This window comes from Macaca thibetana, chromosome 1 (genome assembly GCF_024542745.1).
Source record: "Macaca thibetana thibetana isolate TM-01 chromosome 1, ASM2454274v1, whole genome shotgun sequence".
NCBI classification, from domain to species: domain Eukaryota; kingdom Metazoa; phylum Chordata; class Mammalia; order Primates; family Cercopithecidae; genus Macaca; species Macaca thibetana.
The window spans coordinates 159,718,041-159,743,202 of record NC_065578.1 but is presented as its reverse complement, the minus strand read 5'-3'; the positions used below and the strand labels follow the sequence as shown (position 1 = coordinate 159,743,202).

The 25,162-nt window shown below is 41.1% G+C and overlaps 1 long non-coding RNA gene across 1 annotated transcript; it reads right to left on the bottom strand.

Moving 5' to 3' along the window:
* Positions 1-22,954: 22,954 nt before the first annotated feature.
* LOC126939626 (uncharacterized) lies at positions 22,955-24,519 on the bottom strand. Its single transcript, XR_007720434.1, has 3 exons — positions 24,291-24,519; positions 23,517-23,867; positions 22,955-23,179 (listed from the first exon to the last, which is right to left on the bottom strand). It is a non-coding gene; the product is annotated as an uncharacterized LOC126939626 (long non-coding RNA).
* Between the last annotated feature and the right edge of the window lie 643 nt (positions 24,520-25,162).

Sequence of the window (25,162 nt, the reverse complement as noted above, 5' to 3'; positions counted from 1 at the left end):
CTCTTGGGTCTTACATAGGTTTCTTACACAGGGGTTGGTCTCCTCTGCTGGCAACTTCCTTGATACTGACCCTGCCTTTCCTCCTGCTCTCCATTCATCACTCCCTCCTTAGCGCCTAGGCATCCTTTAGTCCACAGCATACAGACTCTTTTTAGGACCCCACTGTTCCTCCAGGCAGGCTATATGAACAGCATCCCCAGGCCACTATCCCTTGCTGAGCTCTCATTAGCAATTTGGTCCTACTGTCATGGGATTATGGCTACTTCCCAACACAGCAGTCTTTACTTGGCTGTGCCCAGGCAGACAACCAGCCACAGCTTCTTGCCTTCATTACCTTTGCAGGCATGGGTCCAGCTCCAGTCGCTTATTTCTATTATGGTGACCAAGTGGTTCCTTAAAGCCCCAATCACTTGTTTTCATGTGAAGGGCAGGCTTCTTCCCCACAACAGTTCTCCATCTTTCTCCAAGGAAATGAAGTTCTGTCTCTCTCCACCTACTCCCCACTTTCCGTCTCAACCTTTAACACCCTTAAGTGCTAGATGTGCTCAGGGTTGTAAAGTGGGTTTTTTGATATCTCAATTGTGTGTCTTTTGTAGATGTTTAACCCTAACTCTGGAATGCGGGCTCATTTTGCACCTATCACTTTGTGCCAAGCCTTTGGACTCTCCTTCAAAACTGAGGAAGAAAGAGTTGTGTGTTAGCATCTTGTTTCACACGTCCATATCCACCCATGGCTATCTCCACAACCCACAAATTTGGTTGGCTTCTTCACCAAATACTTCTCTCTAGGAATGTTCCTCCAGCACCCCTGACTCATTGAACCTAGGCTGGAGTGCAGTGGCATGATCTTGGCTCACTGTAACCTCTGCCTCCTGGGTTCAAGCCATTGTCCTGCCTCAGTCTCCTGACTAGCTGGAATTACAAGTGTGCACCACCACGCCTGGCTAATTTTTGATTTTTAGAAGAGATGGAATTTCACCATGTTGGCCTGGCTGGTCTTGAACTCCTGACCTCACACAATCCACCTGCCTTGGCCTTCTAAGTGCTGGAATTACAGGTGTGAGCCACTGCCCCCAGCCCTCTTCCTGACTTTAAAGTTTTTATTGTAATTTTCTTTTCTTCTCTTCCTCTGTTTTTTTAAAATTAATATTTTATTTTATGATTTGTTTATGTAATAGCCAGCATGAAGGGTGGGTGCAGGGATGATGGCAGGAGGAAGAGGCCACACTGCACAGCGGAATGACAGACCCCTCCCTGCTGTCCTCCTGAGTCACCCTGCAGTCCCACTCAGCGCTTTCTGCAGTAGGCAGTCGTCTTGCTTGGGGGCAGCCAGCATCTTTTGAGCACGCTCTCTGCCATCTTTGGTGTAAGGGTTTTACTCTCCATACTTGTCATCTTGGTGTTATAAAATCCAGAATGCTCTTCCTCTGAATATCACGTCCATGTTCTGGGCAGAAAGAAGGAAGATAGAGGAAGGGGTGGAGTCTGTGTCAGAAAAGCACAAGCTTCCACCATAAATTTCCAGCACTCTTCTGCTTGTGTTTCATTCACCGGAACTGTGCGTGCATCCCTAGCTCTAAGGGAGTCTAGGAAAGTGAGAATAATAGAAAACTCCCTAACTTTGTCAAAGCCTTCCATTTCGTTTGTTTTCAGATAATCTCAAATGTGTAGTAAAGTTGCAAGTATAGTACAAAAATCTTTATTCCCCCTGAACGGCTGAGAGTAAGTCGCCAACCAATGCCCCAGCACCCCTGAAAAATTTTATGTGTATGTCCTACAAACAAGGATGTTCTCGTGCATGCTGCATAGCTGCAATACAACCATGGAAATCAGGAAATTAACACTGGTATAGTATTATCTGTTAATCCCCAGAGCCCATTCCTGTTTTGCCATTTGTCCCAAGGATCTCCTTTATAGCAAAAGTATCCAGTTTGGAATTCTGTATAGCGTTTGGTTGCTATGTCTCTTTCATCTCTTATGTCTGGAACAGTTCCTCAGTCTTTCCTTGACATGACCTTGATACTTTTAGATTAGAAGCCGGTTATTTTATATAATAGATGTCCCTTGGTGTGGGTTTGTTTGTTTTCATCTGATTAGATTCAGGTTGTGCCTCTTTGGAAAGACGATCACAGGAGTGGTCTGGGTTCCCATTGCATCTTAGCAGGTGGAGCTCAATTCCAGTTTGTTCCATTACTGAAGATGTTTGCTTTGATTACTTAAACTGGTGTCTGCTGGGCTTCTCACTGTAACATTTTCCTTTTCCCTTTGTAACTAAAAAGAATCTTGCAGGGCAGTACTTCAAAACTATTCAAATATCCCACTTCTCATCAACCGTGGAATTTACTCATTTATTTATTTAGGTTAGTTGAGACCAGGGGTCAGCTGTTTTGTGTAAAGGGTCAGATAATAAATATTTTAGGTTTGTGGTCCAGGGGGCAAAATCAAGGATAGTACATAGGTACTTTTACAACAAAAAATTTTTAAAAATTTGCAAAATTGTTATTGATGAAATTAAAACTGTAATAATTACCGAGTACATTTTTTTTAAATGCAGGTCTACTAATAAGAGAGGAACTCTTTTGTGAGGGTAAGATTTGACTTAATTTGGGTTCAAAGGGAGTGCTCCCTATTATCAAATTGATTGTGAATGTTCCTCCATAAAAACCATTCTTGGCTGGGTGCAGTGGCTCACGCCTGTAATCCAATAATTTTGGGAGGCCAAGACAGGGTGGATTGCTTGAGCTCAGGCGTTTGAGACCAGCCTGGCCAACATGGTGAAACCCTGTCTCTACTAAAAATACAAAAATTAGCTGGGCGTGGTGGTACGTGCCTGTAGTCCCAGCTACTTGGGAGGCTGAGGCAGGAGAATCGCTTGAACCCAGGAGGTGGAGGTTGCAGTGAGCCGAGATTGTGCCACTGCACTCCAGCCTGGTGATAGAGCAAGACACCACCCCCTAAAAAAAAAAAAAAAAAAGGAATTAGCTAGGCGTGATGGTGCACACCTGTGATCCCAGCCACTTGGGAGGCTGAGGCAGGAGAACGGCTTGAACCTGGGAGGCAGAAGTTGCAGTGAGCCGAGATCACGCCATTGCACTCCAGCCTGGGCAACAAGAGCAAAACTCTGTCTCAAAAAAAAAAAAAAAAAAAAAAAGAAAAAGAAAAAGAAAAGAAAAATGCTTTCTTCTTCAATCTATTTCCCCTGTAAGTAACCAATTTCCCATCCCTGTTACTGCCCCTGCACCATGTTGATGGCCTCCTCATCTGGCTTGGGCTCTGATATCCTCCAATGGGCCACTCTTGTATGTGGACATCTTGTCTCTCCGTGGAGGCTCTGTAAAAGGTGCAAGCCACCCTTTTACACCCATGTAGATGCCTTAGCATCTCACACTCCATGACAATCTACTCTCCCCTGTGTGAATGGCCCTGCCCTGCTCAGGCTGTGACTCACCATTACAAACCATCCCTCTCTGTGGATGCCAAGTTTCCTCTGCCTTCCTAATGGCTTCAGGAAGGGGAAGGCTACTTTTTTTTTTTTTTTTGATACGGAGTCTAGCTCTGTTGCCCAGGCTGGAGTGCAGTGGTGCAGTCTCGGCTCACTGCAAGCTCCACCTCCTAGGTTCAAGCAATTCTCCTGCCTTAGCCTCCCAAGCAGCTGAGACTACAGGTGCCCGACACCACACCCGGCTAATTTTTTTTATATTTTTAGTAGAGACAGAGTTTCACCATGTTAGCCAGGATGGTCTCGATCTTCTTACCTTGTGATCCGCCCGCTTCAGCCTTCCAAAGTGCTGGAATTACAGGGGTGAGCCACTGCACCCGGCCAGGGAAAGGCTACTTTTAAAAATCTCTATAATTTGGTTGGGTGTGGTGGCTCATGCCTGGGAGGCCGAGGTGGGTAGATCACGAGGTTGGGCGTTCCAGACCAGCCTGGCCAACATGGTGAAACCGTGTCTCTACTAAAAATACAAAAATTAGCCCGGCATGGTGGCGCCTGCCTGTAGTCCCAGCTACTTGGGAGGCTGAGGTAGTATAATTAATAGATTGAACCCAGCAGGCAGAGGTTGCAGTGAGCCAAGATCGTGCCAATGCACTCCAGTCTGGGTGATAGAGGGAGACTCCGTCTCAAAAATAAAATAAAATAAAATAAAATTGTATTTTGAAATAGTTACTCAGATTTTTTAAAGAAATAATAATTGCTAATGCTCTTGGTGCTTACTAGGTACTAGGCATTGTAGACACTTTAAACTGAGCTTGTGTAATCTTCACAGCCTCTGTAGGAAGTTGTATAATTATAATCTCTGTTCATAGGTGTGGAAACTGAGGCACAAAGAAGTTTAGTGACTTGTCCAAGGTCACACAGCTCATGAGCGATGGAACCAGGACTTGGATTCTTTTTGCGCTTTATCCATATTTCAATGTATAGCTTTAGCTTATTCTTTTACATTGCTGTACAGTATAATATTGTATGAATATACCTCAATATAATTACATTCTTGTTGGTGAACTTTTAGTTTTACAATTTTTCACTATTAAAAGCATTTGAAATAAACATTTTTTGTCTCCTTATGCAACTGTATGATTTTCTTTAAAATATCTATCTAACAGAAGAATAAGCTATGTGCATCTTCAGCTTTATTAGATAGAGCCAAATTTCTCTTCCAAAATGGTTTTACCAGTTTACATTCCAACCAGGGGTGAATGAGTTCATATTTTTTCACTTTCTTCCCAGTGTCCAGTACTGTCAGACTTTAAAAATTTTTCAGTATGATGGGTATAAAGACTCATTAATATTCTGAGTTACATGCTCCTGATTAATAGTAAATTTAAGAATCTTTCTGCTAATATACAGGATTTGGAGTTTTCTCTTTTGTGAATCACTTGTTTATATTATTTGTCAGTTTGTCTACTGGATGTATGCTTTTCTTACTGATTCTGAATAGGTTGTGGTTTTTTTTTGTTTTTTGTTTTTTGTTTTTTTGAGATGGAGTCTCACTCTGTCGCCCAGGTTGGAGTGCAGTGGCATGATCTTGGCTCACTGCAAGCTCCGCCTCCCAGGTTCACGCCATTCTCCTGCCTCAGCCTCCCTAGTAGCTGGGACTACAGGCACCCGCCACCACGCCTGGATAATTTTTTTTTTTATTTTATTTTTAGTAGAGATGGGGTTTCACCGTGTTAGCCAGGATGGTCTCAATCTCCTGACCTCGTGATCTGCCCACCTCAGCCTCCCAAAGTTCTGGGATTACAGGTGTGAGCCACCATGCCCGGCTGATTCTGAATAGTTTTTTATATGAGTACAAATCTTTTATTCAGTTGCAAATAATTTTCCCTCTTATGTGGCTTGTCTTTTCATTTAGTAGATGGTAATTTGTTGTACAGAAGATTATAATTTTAAGTCAGTCAAATTGATTGCTCTTTTATAACTTACATTTTCCATATATTGTTTAAAAATGTATTCCCTACACAAAAGGCATAAAGATAAATCTATATTTTCTTCTAAAAGTTTAAAGTTTTGCTTTTGAAACATTTAGGTGTCCACTCCACCTGAAATTTATTTTTGTGAATGCTATGAGGTAAATATCTAATTTTATTTTTTTCCATATGGATACCCAATTGTCGCTGCCTCATTTATTTAGAAGTCCATCCTTTCCCCGTTGGTTTAAGAATGCCATCTCTATTGTTTATCAAGTTTCCACATATGTGTGGCTCTGTTTCTGGGTTCTCTAATCTGTTCTGCTTGACTGTTTGTCTACCCCTGTATGAATACCACATTCTTAACTACAAAAATCGTTTTATAACAAGTCTTCATATTTGATAGGGCAAAACTCCCTTCCTCTGTCATGGCTAGCTTTGGCTGTTTGCGTTTCCATATTATTCTATAATCAGTTTGTCAAGCTTTTTGTTTCTTAGGAGTCTCACTCTGTCACCCAGGCTGGAGTGCAATTGTGCAATCTCAGCTCACTGCAACCTCTGCCTCCCCAGTTCAAGCAAATCTCCTTCCTCAGTTTCCCAAGTAGCTGGGACTACAGGCATCCGCCACCATGCCCAGCTAATTTTTATATTTTTTAGTAGAGATGGTGTATCACTATACATTGGTCAGGCTGGTCTCGAACTCGTGATCTCAAGTGATCCACCCACCTCGGCCTCCCAAAGTGCTGGGATTACAGGTGTGAGCCGCCATGTCCGTCCTGTTTCTTAGCTTTTTACAACTGTGTTGAAGTATAATTGACAGACAAAAACTGCACATTTTTAACAAGCACATTTTGATAAATGTTGACGTTAATATATACCTATAAAATCATCAGTACAATCATGTAAATGACCATACCTCTGACAGACAGACTATAAGAGGACCCCCAGTTGTCCCCCCCTCCACCTGGTATCCATGCCCTGTGAACCCCATTGTGTGGGCAGGACCCATGGCTTTTTTCTAACCAAAAGAATAAATCACTGCTGTGATTGTGTTATGTAAGAGTGAAGTTTGCATCTTGCCAGTAGACTCTCTCCCTTGCTGGCTTTGACGAAGCAAGCTGCATGCTGTGAGCTGCCCTGTGGTGATGCCCACATGGCAAAGAAGTGAGCATGGCCCCTGGCCAATAGCCAGTGAGAAACTGAGGCTCTCAGTCCAACAACCCACACGGAACTGCACCCTGCCAACCATCATGTGACCTTGGAAGCAGATCCTTCCCCAGGAACGCGCTGAGATGAGTCGGCAGCCTTGTGAGGAACCCTAGAGCAGAGCACCCCGCTAAGCCATGCCTAGATTGCTGACCCCTAGTAATTTTGAGATGACAATTGTGTGTTGTTTTAAACAAATTTGTAGTAATCTGTTATGCAGCAATAAAAACCAGTACAATATAAATTACTCCCAAAAAATTTTATTATGCCTCTTTGTAATCCACCACACATTTTTCCCCCCGACTCCATCTCCAGGCAACTGCTTGTCTGTTTTCTGCTACTATAATTTAATCATCTGGAATTTTACATAAATGGACTCATACAGTATTTACTTTAAAAAAAATTAATTTTACTTTAAGTTCCAGATATATGTGCAGAAAGTGCAGGTTTGTTACATAGGTATACATGTGCCATGGTGGTTTGTTGCACCTATCAACCCATCATCTAGGTTTTAAGCCCATATGCATTAGGTATTTGTCTTAATGCTCTCCTTCCCCTTGGCCCCCACCCCCTGACAGGCCCCAGTGTGTGTTGTTCCCTTCCCTGTATCCATGTGTTCTCATTGTGCAGCTCCCACTTATGAATGAGAACATGCGGTGCTTGGTTTTCTGTTCCTGTGTTAGTTTGCTGAGAATGATGGCTTCCAGCTTTATCCATGTCCCTGCAAAGGACATGAACTCACCCTTTTTATGGCTGCATAGTATTCAATGGTGTATATGTGCCACATTTTCCTTATCCAATCTATCACTGTTGGGCATTTGGGTTGGTTCTGAGTCTTTGCTATTGTAAATAGTGCTGCAATAAACATACATGTGCGTGTGTCCTTATAGTAGAATGATTTATGATCTTTTGGGTATATACCCAGTAATGGGATTGCTGTGTCAAATGGTATTTCTGGTTCTAGGGTGTGTAGTAGTATCTCTTTGTGATTTTAAATGCATTTGCCTATTGGCTGATGATACTGAGCATCTTCTCGTGTGCTTATTTGCCATCCATATATCTTCTTTGGTGAGTTGTTTCTTCAAATCTTTTCCCATCTTTTAATTGGGTTGTTTGTCTTCTTATTGAGTTTTAAGGGTTCTTTGTATTTTCTAGATACAAGTCTTTTTTCAATATATGTTTTGCAAATCTTTTCTCCAAGTCTGCAGCTTGCTTTTTAATTTTGTTAACAATGTCATTTGAAGAGCAGAAATTTTAAATTTTCTTCTTAACAGAATAATGCCCCACCCCAAATATTTCTACAACCGAATCTCTGGGACTTGTGAATATATTACCTTTCATAGCAAAGAGGAATTAAGATTGCAGATGGAATTAAGATTGTTAATCTATTGACTTTAAAATAGAGAGATTATCCTGGATGATCTGCGTGGGCCCAAACTAGTCACAAATGTCCTGAAAAACAAAAGAAGAAGGAGGAAGAGAAGGTCAGAATGATGCAATATGAGAAGGGCTCAACTAGCCATTGTTGGCTTTGAAGAGGAAGGAAGAGGGTCACAGCCAAGGAATGTAGGAAGCCTATAGAAACTGGAAAAGGCGAGGGCATAGATTCTCCCCTATAGCCTCTAGAAAGGAATTTGGCCCTGCTAACACCTTGACTTTTAGTACAGGGAGCTATATGTCAGACTTCTGACCTATAGACCTATAAGTTAATAAATTTATGAGGTTTTTAAAAGCCACTACGTTTGTATAATTTGTGACATCAATAGGCGACTAATACAATTTCAATGATGTCCAATATACTGATCTTTAAATTAAATTTTTAAAAAAAAGTTTATTCATGTATTTTTTAGAGACAAGGTCTCGCTCTGTCACCCAGGCTGGAGTGCAGTGGTGTGATCATAGCTCACTGTGACCTCAAACTCCTGGGCTCAAGAGATTCTCCCGCCTCAACCTCCCAAGTAGCCAGGACTATAGGTGTGCACCATCACACCTGGCTAATTGTTATGTGTGTGTGTGTGTGTAGATATGGGGGTCTCAATATATTGCCCAGGATAGTCTTGAAGTCCTAGTCTCAAGTAATTCTCCCACTTTGGTTTCCCAAAATGCTGAGATTACAGGTGTGAGCCACCATGCCCGACCCAAGTTTTCCCCTCTATAGTTTGTGCTGCTTCTGCTTGCTTAAGCTAAGGTCACTAAGATTTTCTCCTTTGTTTTCTTCTATAAGTTTATATATTAGCTATTATATTAAGGTCTATGACCCATTTTGAGTTGATTCTGTATATGATATGAAATAATTTTTTTTTTCGTTTAGTTATCCAATGGTTCCAGCTCCATTTGTTGAAAAGATTCCTTTTCCTCATTCAGTCATTTAGGTGTCTTTTTTGAAAATCAATTGACTGTACATATGGCTGTATTTCTGGGTTCTGTTCCATTGATTTATATGCCTATTTTAATGCAAATACCACACTGTCTTGCTTATTGTGGCTTTATAATTAATCTTGAAATTAGGTAGTGTAAGTCTTCTTAGTTCTTGTTTTTCCCAACTATTTTGACTAGTCTAGGTCTTTTCCCTTTACATACAAATATCTACAAAAAGATTACTGGGATTTTGATTGGGATTGTGTAATATTGTAGGTCAATATGGGGAGAAATGATATCTTAACAATATTGACTCTTTGGCCAGGTGCGGTGTCACACACCTGTAATCCCAGCATTTTGGGAGGCCAAGGTGGGTGGATCACAAGGTCAGGAGATTGAGACCGTCCTGGCTAACAAGGTGAAACCCCATCTCTACTAAAATTACAAAAAATTAGCCGGGTGTGGTGGCAGGCGCCTATAGTCCCAGCTATTAGGGAGGCTGAGGCAGGAGAATGGTTTGAACCTGGGAGGCGGAGCTTGCCATGAGCCATGATTGTGCTATGGCACTCCAGTCTGGGTGACAGAGCGAGACTCCATCTCAAAAACAAAAACAAAAACAAAAAACAAAAAACAGTATTGACTCTTCAGATCCACAAATATTTCTCCATTTGTTTAGGCCCTCTTTGAGCTCTGTCAACAATGTTTTATGCTTTTCAGTGTAAAAGTCTTACACATCTTTTATCAAATTTATTCTATTTTCTATTTTTGATGCTGTTAAAAATGGTACTTAAAACATTTCAATGTCCAGTTGTTTATTGTTAGTATATACAAATACACTTGATTTTACCTTCTATCAAGCAATCTTGTTAAACTCACTCAAAAGCTCTAGTATTCTTTTTTGTAGATTCCCTAGGATTTTCTACATAGAAGATCATGTCATCTGAAAATACAGACAGTTTTACTACCACTACCTTCTTTCCAATCTGTATGCATCTGTTTGTTTTTCTTGTCTTATTGCATTGGTTAAGACCAAATTGTTGAATTTATTGCCATAAAGTTGTCACAATATTCCCTTATTGCCATTTTAAGGTCTGTAGGATCTATGGTGCTGCCTTCTTTCTCACTATTGATATTGATCATTTGTGTCTTCTCTATTTTTCCCGTAATCAATCTGGCCAGAGATTTATCATTTTATTAATTTTCTCCATGAGTTAACTTTTGGGTCCATTAATTTTTTTCTATTTTTAAAAGTTTAATTATTTTCTGCTCTTATCTTTATTTCTTTTCTTTGACTTTAATTTGTACTTTTTCATAATTCTCCAAGGTAGAAGCTGAAGTCACTGAAAATAAATCTGGTATTACCTCTCTAATATTAATGTTTAATGCTACAAATTTTCCTCTAGACACTACTGTAGCTATACCCCATGTAATTGTATGTGTCATGTTTTGTTCAGATTAAAGTATTTTCTAATTTCCCCTGTGAGTTTTTCTTTGACATATGGCTTTTTAAAAAGTGTGTTGCTTAGTTTCCAAATACTTGGGAATTTTTCAGATATCTTTCTATTATTATCTAATTAAATTCTCTTGTGACCAGAGAATATATTTTGTATAATTTGAATCATTTAAAATTTATTGTGACTCACTTTATGGCCCAGATGGTCTATCTTGGTAAATGTTCCAGGAGCACTAGAAAAAAATATGCATCCTGTTGCTATATGGAAGAGTGTTCTCAAAATGTCAGTCAGGTCCAATAGGTTAGTAGGGCTGTTCAAGTCTACAATATCCTGGCTATTTTCTGTCTATTAGTTTTATCAATTATTGAAATAGAAATGATGAAATCTCCAACTATAACTGTGGATTTGTCTATTTTTTCTTATATTTCTCTCAGATTTTCCTTCATGTATTTTGAAGCTATGCTATTAGGTGCATAAATATTTTTGGATTATTACATTATCTTGAAGAATTGACACCTTTATCATCATGAAATGACTCTCATTATTCCTAGTGATATCTCCTGTTCTGAAATCTACTTTGTCTGATATTAGCATAGTCATTACAACTTTGATTAGTATTAGCATGGTATATCATTTCTATCCTTTTATTTTTAATCTGCCTTTGCTTTTATTTTATTTATTTAGGAGTTGAAGATCTCATTGTGTTGCTCAGACTGGCCTTGAACTCCTGGGCTTAAGGGATCCTCCTGCCTCAGCCTCCTGAGTAGCAGAGACTGCAGGCTTGAGCCACTGTACCCAGGTTTGTCTTTGCCTTTATATTTAACTTGGGTATCTTAGAGACAGAAAATAATTGGGTCTTGCTTTTCTTAAAAAAAGTCCCATGGACCAGGTGCGGTGGCTTATGCCTGTAATCCTAGCATTTTGGGAGGCCAAGGTGGGCAGATCACTCGAGGTCAGGAGTTCAAGACCAGCCTGACCAACATGGTGAAACTCCATCTCTACTAAAAATACAAAAAATTAGCCGGACATGGTGGCACACACCTGTAATCCCAGCTTCTTGGGAGGCTGAGATGGGAGAATCGCTGGAATCTGGGAGGCGGAGGTTGCAGTGGGCTGAGCTCTCACCACCGCACTCCAGCCTGGGAGACAGAGGGAGACTCCATCTCACCAAAAAAAAAAAAAAAAAGTCCAATCTGACAATCTGTGTCTTTTGATTAGAGTGTTAATACTAACTACATTTTATGTGATTATTAATATAGCTGGGCTTAAATCTATTATCCTGTTAATTGTTTCCTATTTGTTCCATCTTTTCCTAATTCACTTTTTCCTTTTTTGTTCTTCTTGTTGGTTAATTATTTCTATGATTCTACTTTATCTTCTTTATTAGCATATTAGCAATACCTCCTTGTTTCATTTTCTTCATTTGTTGCTTTAGAGTTTATAGTACACACCTTTAACTTATATAGTCTACTTTCAAGTGATATTTCACCACTTCATGTAAAATATAAGCTCCTTACAACAGTATATTTCTATTTCTGCTGTCCCAGATTTTGTGCTATTGTTGCCCTACATTTTGTTTCTATAGATGCTGTAAACCTCACAATGCATTACTATTATTTTTGTCTTAAACAATAAATTATTCCTTTTAGATATTTCAATTGATTTTTTATATTTATCTGCATATTTACCATTTCCAGAAATTTCTTTTTTTTTTGGCATAAATCCAAATGTCCATTTAGTATCATTTTCCTTTTGTGCAAAAAAACCTTCCTTTAATGCTTCTTAAAGTTCTGCTGTTGATTTTCTCTTATTGCTTTTGGACATTCTTTTTAACACTAGTTCTTAAAATTCGATTATGATGTGTTTTGATATAGTTTTCTTCATGTTTTTTTTTTCTGCTTGGGGGTTCATTGAGCTTCTTGGATCTGCAGGTTTATTGTTTTGTCAAATTCAGAAAAGTTTTAGTCATTCTTTCTCTAACTATTTTTTCTGCTCCCTCTTCTGGACTCTGATGGCATGTATATTAGGCCGTCTGATGTTGTTCCTCAGCTTATTGATGCTTTGTTGGTTTCTTTTTTCCAGACTTCTTCTCGGCATTACATTTTGAATTGTTTCTACTGGTATATCTTGAAGTTTACTAGTCTTTTCTTCTGGAGTGTCTAAGATGCTCTTCATCTCAGCCAGTAGTTTTTCATCTATAGAATTTAATTTGGTCTTTTTTATGTTCTCCATATCTCTCCTTATCATGCTCATACATTCTTCCACCTTTGTGAACACATGGAGTATATTTATCATCACCTTTTGATATTCTGCTCCACATAACTCTAGCATCTGTGTCATTTCTGTTTCAATCACTTTATTTTTCTTCTTATTCTGGGTCATATTTTCTTTTTGTTTTGTTTTGTTTTGCTTTCAGACAGAGTCTCGCTCTGTCTCCCAGGCTGGATTGCAGTGGTACGATCTCGGCTCACTGAAACCTCTGTCTCCCAGGTTTAAGTGATTCTCCCACCTCAGCATCCCAAGTAGCTGAGACTACAGGTGCGCACCGCCATGCCCAGCTAATTTTTGTATTTTTTTGTAGAGACGGGGTTTTGCCATATTGCTCAGGCTGAATTCCTGAGCTCAAGCAGTCTACCCGCCTTGGCCCTCAAAGTGTTGGGATTACAGGTGTGAGCCACCGGGCCTGGTCCTGGGTCATATTTTCTTGCCTCTTTGTATGCCTGTTAAGGTTTGATTGGATGCCAGATGTGGCTGGAAAGGCCACTCATGATCATTTACTTCTATTAATTCTCTGACTTCATCTCTTAATCCCCACCCCTCCCAGGATTCTGATTTCACCACCCTGAACTGCTTGCACACTTCCTCGTTCATTTGCACGTGCTGTCCCCTTTCTCTGGAGCACTCTTCCCTAGGCAGTCCCCATGAGTTTCTCCCTAACTTCATTTGGGTCTCCGTTCAAATGTCAAGTTACCAAAAACACTCTATCACCTTTCCTTGCTTTATTCACTTTTAAACATTTATAACAACTTGCCAGCCGTGTTACTTACTGATTGTCTGTTTTTATCTCATCACCCACCTCTGCTAAAATGTACCATGACCGCATCACTGAGAACTATTGCCATCAGCTATACAATGAAATTATTTTTAAGCAACAACGACAGCAGCAGAGAAGAGGGGCCGACAGGGTCCAATGCATCAGAGGGGTTCAAACTGGTAAGCACTGAAAAATATCTATTGAATCGGACAATTCGGAGGACCAACCTCCTCAAGAGTCAGTTCCTGCAGTTCGCTGGATAAAGGGCATCAGAGCGCCATGGGTTGAGGACATCCTCTCCCTTATCATGCTCATACATTCTTCTACCTTTGTGAACACATGGAGTACATTTATCATCACTTTTTAATATTCTGCCTCCTGGTTCTTCTCTCAGAAAAACTTCTCCTCCTTCCCAGCTCAATCCTATTTATTTTATTTTATTTATTTATTTTTATTATACTTTAAGTTCTAGGGTACATGTGCACCCTACGTGCAACGTGCAGGTTTGTTACATATGTATACATGTGTCATGTTGGTGTGCTGCACCCATCAACTCGTCATTTACATCAGGTATAACTCCCAATGCCATCCCTCCTCCCTCCCCGCTCCCCACAATAGGCCCCGGCGTGTGATGTTCCCCTTCCCGTGTCCAAGTGATCTCATTGTTCAATTCCCACCTATGAGTGAGAACATGCGGTGTCTGGTTTTCTGTTCTTGCGATAGTTTGCTGAGAATGATGGTTTCCAGCTGCATCCATGTCCCTACAAAGGACACGAACTCATCCTTTTTTTATGGCTGCATAGTATTCCATGGTGTAAATGTGCCACATTTTCTTAATCCAGTCTGTCACTGATGGACATTTGGATTGATTCCAAGTCTTTGCTATTGTGAATAGTGCTGTGTATATTTAAGGTATACAACATGATGTTATGGAATACACATAGATAGTAAAATATTTACTATAGCAAAGCAAATGAACATCTCTGTCATCTTCCCACATAGTTACCCATTTTTGTTGCTTTTGTGGTAAGAGCAGCTAAAATCTAGTCATTTAGCAGGAATCCCAAGTACAGTGCAATTTTATGACTTACAGCCATCATGGTGTATTAGATCTCTCCACACACCTGTTACATTGTATCCTCTGACCTACATCTTCCCATTTCTTCCTCCCACTCCTCCCCCGCCTGCTTCCATCCCAGTAACACTGTTTTATTATCTGCATCTGCACATTTGACTTTGTTTTTAGATTCCACATGTAAGTGACATCATGCACTATTTTTTTTTCCCTGTCTGACGCATTTCATTGAGCATAATGTCTTCCAGGTTAATCCATGTTGTGCCAAATGACAGGACCTTCTTTTTAAAGGCTGAATAATATTCCATTGTATACAAATGCCACAGTTTTTAAAATTCATTCCTCCATCAACACTTGGGTGGTTCCATATCTTGGTTATTGTGAAGAATGTTGCAATGAACATAGGAGTGCAGGTATTTTTAAAAGGTGGTTTTTCATTTTTGGGGGGTATAGTCACAGAACACAGATTGCTGGGTCTTCTGGTAGTTCTGGAGTTCTAGAAACCTCCATACTGTTGTCCATGATGGCTGCACCAAATCTACATTCCCACCAACAATGTACAAGAGTTCCCTTTTCTCCACACCCCCACCGTTTGTTATCCTATGACTTTTTGATAATAGCCATCCTAAAGGGTCTGAAATAATATCTCATAGTGGTTTTGATTCATATTTTCCTGATGATGTCAAGCACATTTTCATATATCTGTTGGCCATTTTTATATCCTCTTTGGAGAAATGTCTATTCAGGTCCTTTGCCCATTTTATTTATTTATTTATTTTTATTTTTTATTTATTTTTTTGAGACGGAGTCTCGCTCTGTCACCCAGGCTGGAGTGCAGTGGCGCGATCTCGGCTCACTGCAAGCTCCGCCTCCCGGGTTTACGCCATTCTCCTGCCTCAGCCTCCTGAGTAGGTGGGAATACAGGCGCCCGCCACCTCGCCCGGCTAGTTTTTTGTATTTTTAGTAGAGACGGGGTTTCACCCTGTTAGCCAGGATGGTCTCGATCTCCTGACCTCGTGATCCGCCCGCCTCGGCCTCCCAAAGTGCTGGGATTACAGGCGTGAGCCACCGCACCCGGCCTTCTTTGCCCATTTTAAAATTAGGTTATTTGTTTTTCTATAATTGAGTTGTATGAGTACTTTATAAATTGTGAATATTAACCCCTTATCGGACGTATGGTTTGCAAAAATTTTTTCCCACTCCGTAAGTTGCTATTTTGTTTTGTTGATTGTTTCCTTTGTTGTGCAGAATCTTTTTAATTTGATGTAGCCCCATTCATTTATTTTTGCTTTTGTAGCCTGAGCTTTGCTGTGATCTCCAAAAAATCATTGCCAGCTGGATGTGGTGGCTCACACCTATAATTCCAGCACTTTGGGATGTGAGGCGGGAGGATCACTTGAGTCCAGAGGTTCGAGATCAGCCTGGGCAACATAATGAGACCCCATCTCTACCAAAGAGAAAAAAGAAAAAGAAAAAAATTACTGCCAAGGCCGATGTCCAGGAGCTTTTCCTCCATGTTTTCTTCTAGGAGTTTTATAGTTTCAGATCTTGCATTTAGGTTTTTTAAAAAAATCTGTTTTGAGTTTATTTTTGCATATGGTGTGAGATAAGGGTCCAGTGTCATTCTTTTGCATGTGGAAATCCAGTTTTCCTGGCATCATTTATTGAGAAGACCGTCCTTGCCCCATTTTGTCCTGTTGGTGCCCTTGACAAAAATGAGTTGACCATATATGTTTGAAATTATTTTTGGGGTGTCTCTTCTGTTCCACTGGCCTACATGTCTGTTTTTCTGCCAGTATCATACTGTTTTGTTTACTATGGTTTTGTAATATAGTAATTTTTTACTATACTTTTAAATTTTTAACTTTTACTATATTTTAAAGTTAAATCAAGAAGTGTAATGCTTCAGAATGCCTTCAGAATGGCTAATCATTAACAGTTTTCTTTCAGAAACTGTAATAATTTAACACAAAAAGTAGTTTGGAAGCACACATTAAGAAGTTACTGGAAGAAGTTTCTTTACCTAAACGTGCCAATAGGGCCAGATACAAATCCAGCCCTGAATAATAAATGGAAGGTTTCTATTTGTATTTCTTTCTTAGAATTGTTTTGGCTACTTGGGGTCTTTTGTGGTTCTGTATGAATTGTAGGATTTTTTTTTTCTATTTCTGTGAAGAATGTCATTGGGATTTTGATAGGAATTGTGTCGAGTCTGTATATTGCTTCAGATAATAGAGACATTTTAACAATATTAATTCTTCTGATCCATCAGCACTGAATATCTTTCCATTTGTTTGTATCTTTTCCAGTTTCTTTTATTGATGCTTTATAGTTTTCAATGTGCAGATCTTTCATCTCCTTGTTAAGTTTATTTCTCCCAAGTATTTTATTTTATTTTTGATATTATCACAAATAAGATTGTGTTTCTTATTTCTTTTTCAGCTAGGTCATTATTCATGTATAAAAATGCTACTAATTGGGGCCAGCTCATGCCTGTAATCCCAGCACTTTGGGAGGCTGAGGTGGGTGGATCACCTGAGGTCAGGAGTTCAAGACCGGTCTGGCCAACATGGTGAAACCGTGTGTCTACCAAAAAAATACAAAAATTAGCCAGGTGTGGTGGTGCGTGCCTGTAATCTCAGCTACTTGGGGGGCTGAGACAGGAGAATTGCATGAACCCGGGAGGCGGAGGTTCCAGCGAGCGGAGATCGCACCACTGCACTCCAGCCTGGATGACAGAGTAAGACTCTATCTCAAAAAAAAAAAAAAAGCTACTGATTTTTAAAAAAATGTTTGAAACACACTTATTTTCTAAATCACCTGAAGTTCACTTATATAATTTCAACAAATAAAATGTTCAATGAAAAATTGTGGTATGCAATGTACTTATGTCATTACAAGTTGAGGAACAAAGACATTTTTTACATTAACTGTAGGTTTTAGGAAAACATTTATTATACAGTACTACCAAAATGAAAGTGGATCCCTTAGAACAGCTCAAATACCCAGTGAAGTATTAAAAGGTGAACTATAATTTGTTTTCAGTCATATTCAGAAAATTTAATGTGTTTACTTGCTTGTCGAGTCTTTACCAGTTTAATCTTTTTGGCTTTGGTGATTAACTTTTAGTACCTCTTTCTTTTCCCTAGCTGATTACATTTGGCCTATCTATCAACAAAAATCTGCCAGTATCTTTGTGATCACCAGAAAAGCCCTCGAGTTTCCAGCAGTGTTTCTTTTTAATTTCTGTAAGTGCACTTATTATTGCTTGAGATCCTCTGGAGTTTTGAATCTAGCCTGGCATTCTGTATCTCCTTCTAGCAAATCAACATAAACAACTCCTGAGATCACTGCCAAAGTATTTTGTACAAAAGCACTTACAACTTTAAAAATGGATAAAAATCAGCTGGGCGCAGTGGCTCACGCCTGTAATCCCAGTACTTTGGGAGGCCGAGGTGGGCGTATGACTTGAGGTTGGGAGTTTGAGACCAGCCTGGGCAACATGGTGAAACCACATCTCTACTAAAAATACAAAAGTTAGCTGGGTGTGGTGGCACACGCCTGTAGTCCCAGCTACTCAGGAGGCTGAGGCAGGAGAACTGCTTGAACCCGGGAGGCAAAGGTTGCAGTGAGCTGAGATCATGCCACTGCACTCCAGCCTGGGCGAGAGAGTAAGACTTTGTCTGGAAAAAAAAAAAGGTTAAAAACCGTTGTGTGTCTGATTTTTGTTTTTTGTTGTTGTTGTTTTTGATTTTGTTTTGTTTTGTTTTGAGACAAGTCTCACTCTGTCATCCAGGCTGGAGTGCAGTGGCACTATCTCAGCTCACTGCAACTTCTGCCTCCCGGGTTCAAATGATTCTCCTGCCTTAGCCTCCCAAGTAGCTGGGACTACAGGCAAATGCCACCACGCCAAGCTAATTTTTGTAGTTTTAGTAGAGATGGGGTTTCACCATGTTGGCCAGGCTGATCTCGAACTCCCGCCCTCAAGTGATCCTCCTGCCTTGGTTTCCCAAAGTGCTGGGATTACAGGCTTGAGCCTCCGCACCTGGCCTCGTTTGACTTTTCATAACAATTCATGGAAACTGAAGTTTTACTGAAGCTACAAAAATCACAGGTTTTTCCATAGTTCATGAGCTCTTTCTGATAAAATACCTAGGTAACCTCTTCTAAATCTTAAAAATGTTACTGATTTTTGTATGTTGATTTTGTATCCTGGAACTTTACTGAATTCATTTATAAGTTCTGACAGGTTTTAAAAAAATCTTTGGGGATATTTACATATAGGATCATGTCATCTGAAAATAAAGATAATTTTGCTTCTTTCCAATTTGGATGCCTTTTCTTCCTTTTCTCATCTGATTGCTCTTGCAAGTACTCCCAGTACTATGTTGAATAGAAAGGGAGAGAGTAGGCATCCTTACCTTGTCCTCGATCCTAGAGGAAAGGCTTTCAGTTTTCCCACATTTATTAAAATGTTAGATGTGGATTTTTCTTATGTGGTCTCTATTATGTTGAGGAACTTTCCTTCTGTCCCTAAACTATTGTGAGTTTTTATCAAGAAAGGATGTTGGGGCTGGGCGTGATGGCTCATGCCTGTAATCCCAAAACTTTGGGAGGCTGAGGCCGGCAGATCACCTAAGGCCAGGAGTTTGAGACCAACCTGATCAATATGGTGAAACCCCATCTCTACTAAAAATACAAAATTAGCTGGGAGGTGGCGTATACCTGTAATCCCAGCTACTTGAGAGGCTGAGGCAGAAGAATAGTTTGAATCTGGGAGGCGGAGGTTGCAGTGAGCCGAGATAGCACCATTGCACTCCAGCCTGGGCAACAAGAGCAAAACTCTGTCTCAAAAAAAAAAAAAAAAAGAGAGAGGATGTTGGACTTTGTTGAACACTTTTTCCATGTCAGTTAAGATGTCGTGTCCAGCTCAATCCTTATAGTCACACCTGTGTACCAAACACTCCCCCTGGGGCATTTCAGTCCTTGCCCTCTAGCAGGGCACAGTGTGATGGAGGAGGGTTCAGAGAGCTCCCAACCAGATAGGATGTGCTGGCGCGTATATGTGTGTGCATAGAAATAAAGATCATCAAAAAGACAACAAATGTGAAAAAGCAATACAGGAACGCATCTAGTAAGCACTTGCTACAGGGATGCTACAGAGGCCAACTCAGGGACGGAAGGCAGGGACATCCTCTCTGGTTCTGGAGCATGGGGACTGGCAGATGCGACATCCATAATTCGTAACCCATCAATCTTGGAGGGTCCTGTGCTCTGACCCTTTGGAAAACGACCCTCTTCTCTGATAGCTGAGCCCTCCTTGGAGGCCTAGGGCAGAAAGGTTTCTCTGCGAGACATACTCTGGTGGCCTGCAGCCAGCATGATGGATGAGGAGGCCAGAGCTGCTCAGGGCAGCTGAGGCCAGTAGGGCTGAGTGGGGAGAGAAATATGGCAGCAAATCCAGCTCTGTGTATAGAGAGTGCCGAAGGCCAAAGGGCAGAGCCCTGGGTAGCACTGAACATGTAAGAGGGGGCTTAAGAAGCGCAGCTGGTGAAGGAAACAGGGAAGGAGCAGTCAGAGAAAGGTGGAGAAAACAAGCAGTGCAATGCATCATGGAAGCCAAAAGGGAAGACAGCTTCACCAGGACAGAGATGCCAGCAGTGCCTGCAGAGTCCTCCAGAGAGGCCCCTGCCATGGAGTGTGGAAACGTGTCCTGTGAATTCGATCAGTAAGAGGTCCTTGGGGAGGCTGGGGAGAGCAGTCTCAGTGGGAGGTGGAGGTAAAAACCAGGTTTCCATGGGCTGAGCAACAAATAGAAAGTGAGGAAGGAATACTAGGAGTCAGATTGTCAGATTTAGCAAATAAAAATACAGGATGTTCACTTAAATTTCAATTCATCTGACATTTGAATTTCAAATAAATAGTGAATAAATTTTTAGTATAATAAGTATGTCCCAAATATTGCATGGGACATACATCAACTATTTGTCATTTATCTGAAATTAAAGTTCAATGGGCATCCTGTATTTTATATGGCAGTTCTAACAGGGTAGCATGCGGACTTCTCTCCCAAACAACTTGTCTGGGAAGAAGAGCTGATTGCTAGAGCCATAGCTAGAAAGGGACCCCAGTCAATGGAAAGTTGTATTTAGGATGGGATCATCTAAGCATGTAGCCCAGACAGCACTTTCTGTAGCCTGTTTGTAGGCCGAAGAGAAAGAAAGAGAGGCTAAAGACACAGTTGGGAGAATGCTAGATTATTGAAACCATGGGCCTCTAATCAGGACCAGCAATCATTTCACTGGATCCACCCAAAAAAAGCAGAAAGTCCCTCCCCAACACTCCCTTCCACAAAAAGCTCAGAAAAATGCAAATGTCCGACATTGATTTGCAATATATTCCCGCTCCTTTGAAACTGCAGGATTGTGGATTTCATGCAAACTCTATCCAGTAGATTTTTGTTTCTTTTGTTCTTTTTCTTGGTGTTTTAGTGGACCACCATAGCTGAAAATATTTTGCTAAATAAAGCAATCCACTTTGCCAACTTCAACATTTCTTAAAATTTCGTCACCAGATAGAACCATTTTTAATAGCTAGATTCCATTACCAGTGCAGGCCGCAAGCCTGGGTCTTTTAAAGTGAATGAATCAGACTAGTGCTGAAATCAAGCTCCTCCTTCCTCTTTTTCTATTTTTACTCTTACTGCTAATGGTGAAGTTATCAAAGCCTCTTTTGATGATGAAATAATTGTATCACTGAATCATCACATGACTAACAGCTGTTTTTCTTCCTCATGACACCAGTTTCCAGGGTCACATCTGGCTTGAGAAACTGGAGGTCTGGTGTCCTTTTATTTTTGTTCCTTTTTCTCTAATTCCTTAGATTTCTGCCAGATTGGGAGCCTTCATTAGTGTTTGTTTCTGTGTTCGTGAGACAAAAAGGCAGACGAGGTTTTTTTCCTCCTTTCCACAAACGCTAACTTGAAGTCTTGTTTCGTTTTTGTTCATTTTTGAGGCAGAGTCTAGCCCACCAAGTTGAATTCTTTGCTCAGTTTTAGGCATATAGACCCCACGGCAGAAGCAGCTCTGTGGCTTCCGCTGTCCTTCCTAAGAATGTCCCTGGCTGCGAACTGTTTGGATGTTCCCCTCCTTCACAAGGGACTTTGAGACTCTTAATAAGAAAAAAATGACAACATTGGGCTACACCAATTTCCCTTCTCTCAAATTGCTTGTTCTGTGTTAGTTTCAAAACAAGAGTTTGCCAGCTTGGTTTTAAAGAGAGCACGAATGGACTGCCCCCAATACTACCTGTTGTTTCTAATCTGCTCCAGGATCCGAGAGAATCCATATAAGGTGGAGGACAATTGCTTTGAACAGATATCCTCAAGATAGTTCATAATTTTGCCTTTGGTTTTCTCACTTATAGTACTCAGGATAGAGCTTGGCCTTCTTTGGTGCCTGAGATTTAGGACTGGGCAGGAGGAGGTTATGTTTGGGATGTGCTTTCAAATAAAATATCTCTACCAAGTAATGAGTAATCTAAGATTCTTTCTATATATTATGCTTATCCCAAGAGGTAGACAAGTACAGAGGGGTGTGTAGCTAAAGCTGAGGCCATGGCGGGACAGGAAAGGAAAGTTTCTCTATGGCTCAAAATACTTGCAGTGTTAAACAGGCATGTTACCAACAGGTCCCCTCGGGGTGATGGCTCTCCTTCTGCTAGGCTGACCAGGGGGCCCGGATGGTGTGCCTGATATCTGGGAGGACATCTCCAAGAATGTGTGACCTCACCTAGAGGTTGAAGGCTTTACAGTGTTTAAGCCAGAAAGGACTTCGAAGACCCTTTAGCCCAGGGGCTCCCGACTTAATTTCACGGTCTATTACAAGTTGGAAGTAAACTACTGTAAAAAGTAACTGGTTGTCAACAAGTTTTATTTTGTGAATTGAGCAAATAAAATACTCATCTTCTGTCATTGTTTCAGAAAAGTACCTTTCAATGTAAAACATATGACTTATTCTCTTACTCTTAACATAAAGGATATATGTATCCCTGTCCTTCCCCAGAAAGTCAGTATTAAACTTACACTAACAGTACACAAATATACTGTATTATATGTCTGTGTGTGCATCAATATGGGTGCACATCATCGTCATCCTCCTTAGTCTTTCCTTATCACATGGGCAGCTGTAATGTAGTGATTTAGTACATGGACTCTGGGACCAGGACACCTGAGTTCAAATCCAGGCTCTACCACTTACCATCTGAAGACCTTCAGGTAAGTTACTTAAACTCTCTGAGCCTTGGTTTGATCATTTTTATCATCTATCATGTGAAGGTGTTAATAAGAATATGTACTTTTCCAGGTGGTTATGAGATTAAATGAGTTAATATACAAAAATCACTTCACACAAAGGAAATACCCAATAATTCATAGCTGTTATTATTATTTTGCCACAGACTAGTGAAATCTTTATAAATTGGTGTCTGGGAACCACTGTCAAAGCACTCCTTTCCTTTTCCAGATAAGGAACACCTGAAGTCTAGAGTGGGCATGCCTTGTCCAATTCAGGTCATGGCCAGTCAGTGACTGGCGTGGGCATAGAACTCAAGTCTGCTGACCAAGTCCAATGCATCTGAGGTTTCCTATAAAAAAAAAAGCTAGTTAGGCAAATGACTGGGGAGTAGGATGGGCATCAGTGAACATGGGCCCAGTGTGTGTATAGAGGGGCGGGGAGCCAGCACTTGAGCAGAGCACAATAACCAGTTTGGAAACCACAGGGAAGTCTGGCCATTGCTGTCTCCTTTCTCTTTCCTCCAACCTCAGGGAAAATGAATATAGGAGCAGGTGACAGCCTGGGGTTGGGGGTTGAAGGAGTCTGCACATGGGATGGAGCAGGTGGGTAGCAATGTACTTCTACCTCTTCCTCCTTCAGCCTTCAGTCTAGCCATAGAACACATGGCTGAATCTTCAAAGCCCTACCTCTTATGACTCTGCTGGTACAGTCTGTTGGATGGAGGTCCTGCCCCTCCCAGGCACCAATCACCAGAGCAACCAAGGGCTGGAAATAATGCTCAACCCTTCCACTCATTTTTGCTGCTGTGGTTTGGGGGCCATTCTCCATTTCCTAAGCACACAACAGCCTTGGTGAGGACCATGGGATCAGGTAGGATTGCACTCAGTGGCTGATAACAGAATCCATGGGACTGTGGCTTCTTTTTCACGCCACATAGCAGGAAATCAGGGTGTCCAGGTCAGACTCCTTTAGTCCCTCTGTTCCATCATCCTTCACGTATGACTTTCATCCTCATGACCGCCACCTGATCACATGTTCTAGGCAGGACGAAGACAAAAGAAAATGACAAAAAGCAAGGGTTGGGTACATATCAGGAAATCCAGACTTTCCCCTAAACCCTCCAGGGGCTCCTGCAGACACCTCAGTGGTCAGAGCTGTGTCACATGGCTACTCCTAGCTGCAAGGGAGCAAAGGAAAGGTCCTATTTTGTCTGGGTAACAAATTGTAGTTTTATTAAGTAAGAAAGGAGAGAATTGATATTGGATAAGAAACATTTACTGCCAGGAAGATACAAATTGGAGCCTTTTCATTTCCTTTCCTCCAAAGTCTATTTCAGCAAGATCACAGTCCAAGGAAGCATTAGCATTAATCTCCTCCGGAAGCCTTAATGTCTTTACGGCCTTTGCTGAAACCCTGAACCCACAAACAGTGGATCAGGCAGCACATACCACCCAGCATACCTTTTTTTACAAGTCTCCTTACACTTTCCTCTGACTCCTCTCAGTGGTGCTTCCAATCTCCCTCTCTCCTGCAAAGCAAAACAAAACAAAACAAAAGAGGCCAACTGGCAGCCTGCGCTGCCCTCTCTGCACAGCCTCCTATCTCTCTGACATCTTCCCTGTTGCCATGTTTTTCCCTTTGTCTTCTCTGTGCAATTTCTTGTGGAAATGGGTTTGGTCTCTGGGCTCTTATAAATCTAGGTCTCCACCCTTTAGCCCCATAAGCACAACCAAGGCTGAAAATGACGTATCTGGGAGATTATGACACAACCTGCGAACTATACTGTGATATTTTCCCCGGCTACCCAGGTTACCAGCAAGCCACTGTAAACTTAAGCACTGCTTGTACAACATCTGCAGACACCAGTCAGGGTGGGTCAGCTGTGCTTTGCTCCAGCCCTGGAGAACTGCCCCATCCCCACTCAGCCTCCTGCCTTTCTTGTTCTTATGTAGTCTGAACTCCTCACTTTGATACTCATCCTACTGGCTTCAGCCAAATAATTCCCATCTGCTCCTTCAAAGGTCCACTTAGGATGGTCCGTTTGGAGAGGTTCTCTCAATTCACCTCACTGGCCCCAAACCAGTCTGCTGTGCTACTCTGATAGATAAGCCCTTGGTTTATTTTTTTTTTTATTTGTACTTGGTATTCCAATATTGAGCTGCATTCTTTATATCTGTTCTGTCTCCACTATTAGGCTGGGACCAACCTGAGTGCAAAGTCTGGGTCTCCTGTCAACCCCTTGGGACAAGGGTTACTTTTTTTTTCCCAGCTGATGTTTCTTGGGCACCTTCCATGTGTCAGATGCTGAGGTTGGTGCTCAGGACATGAGACA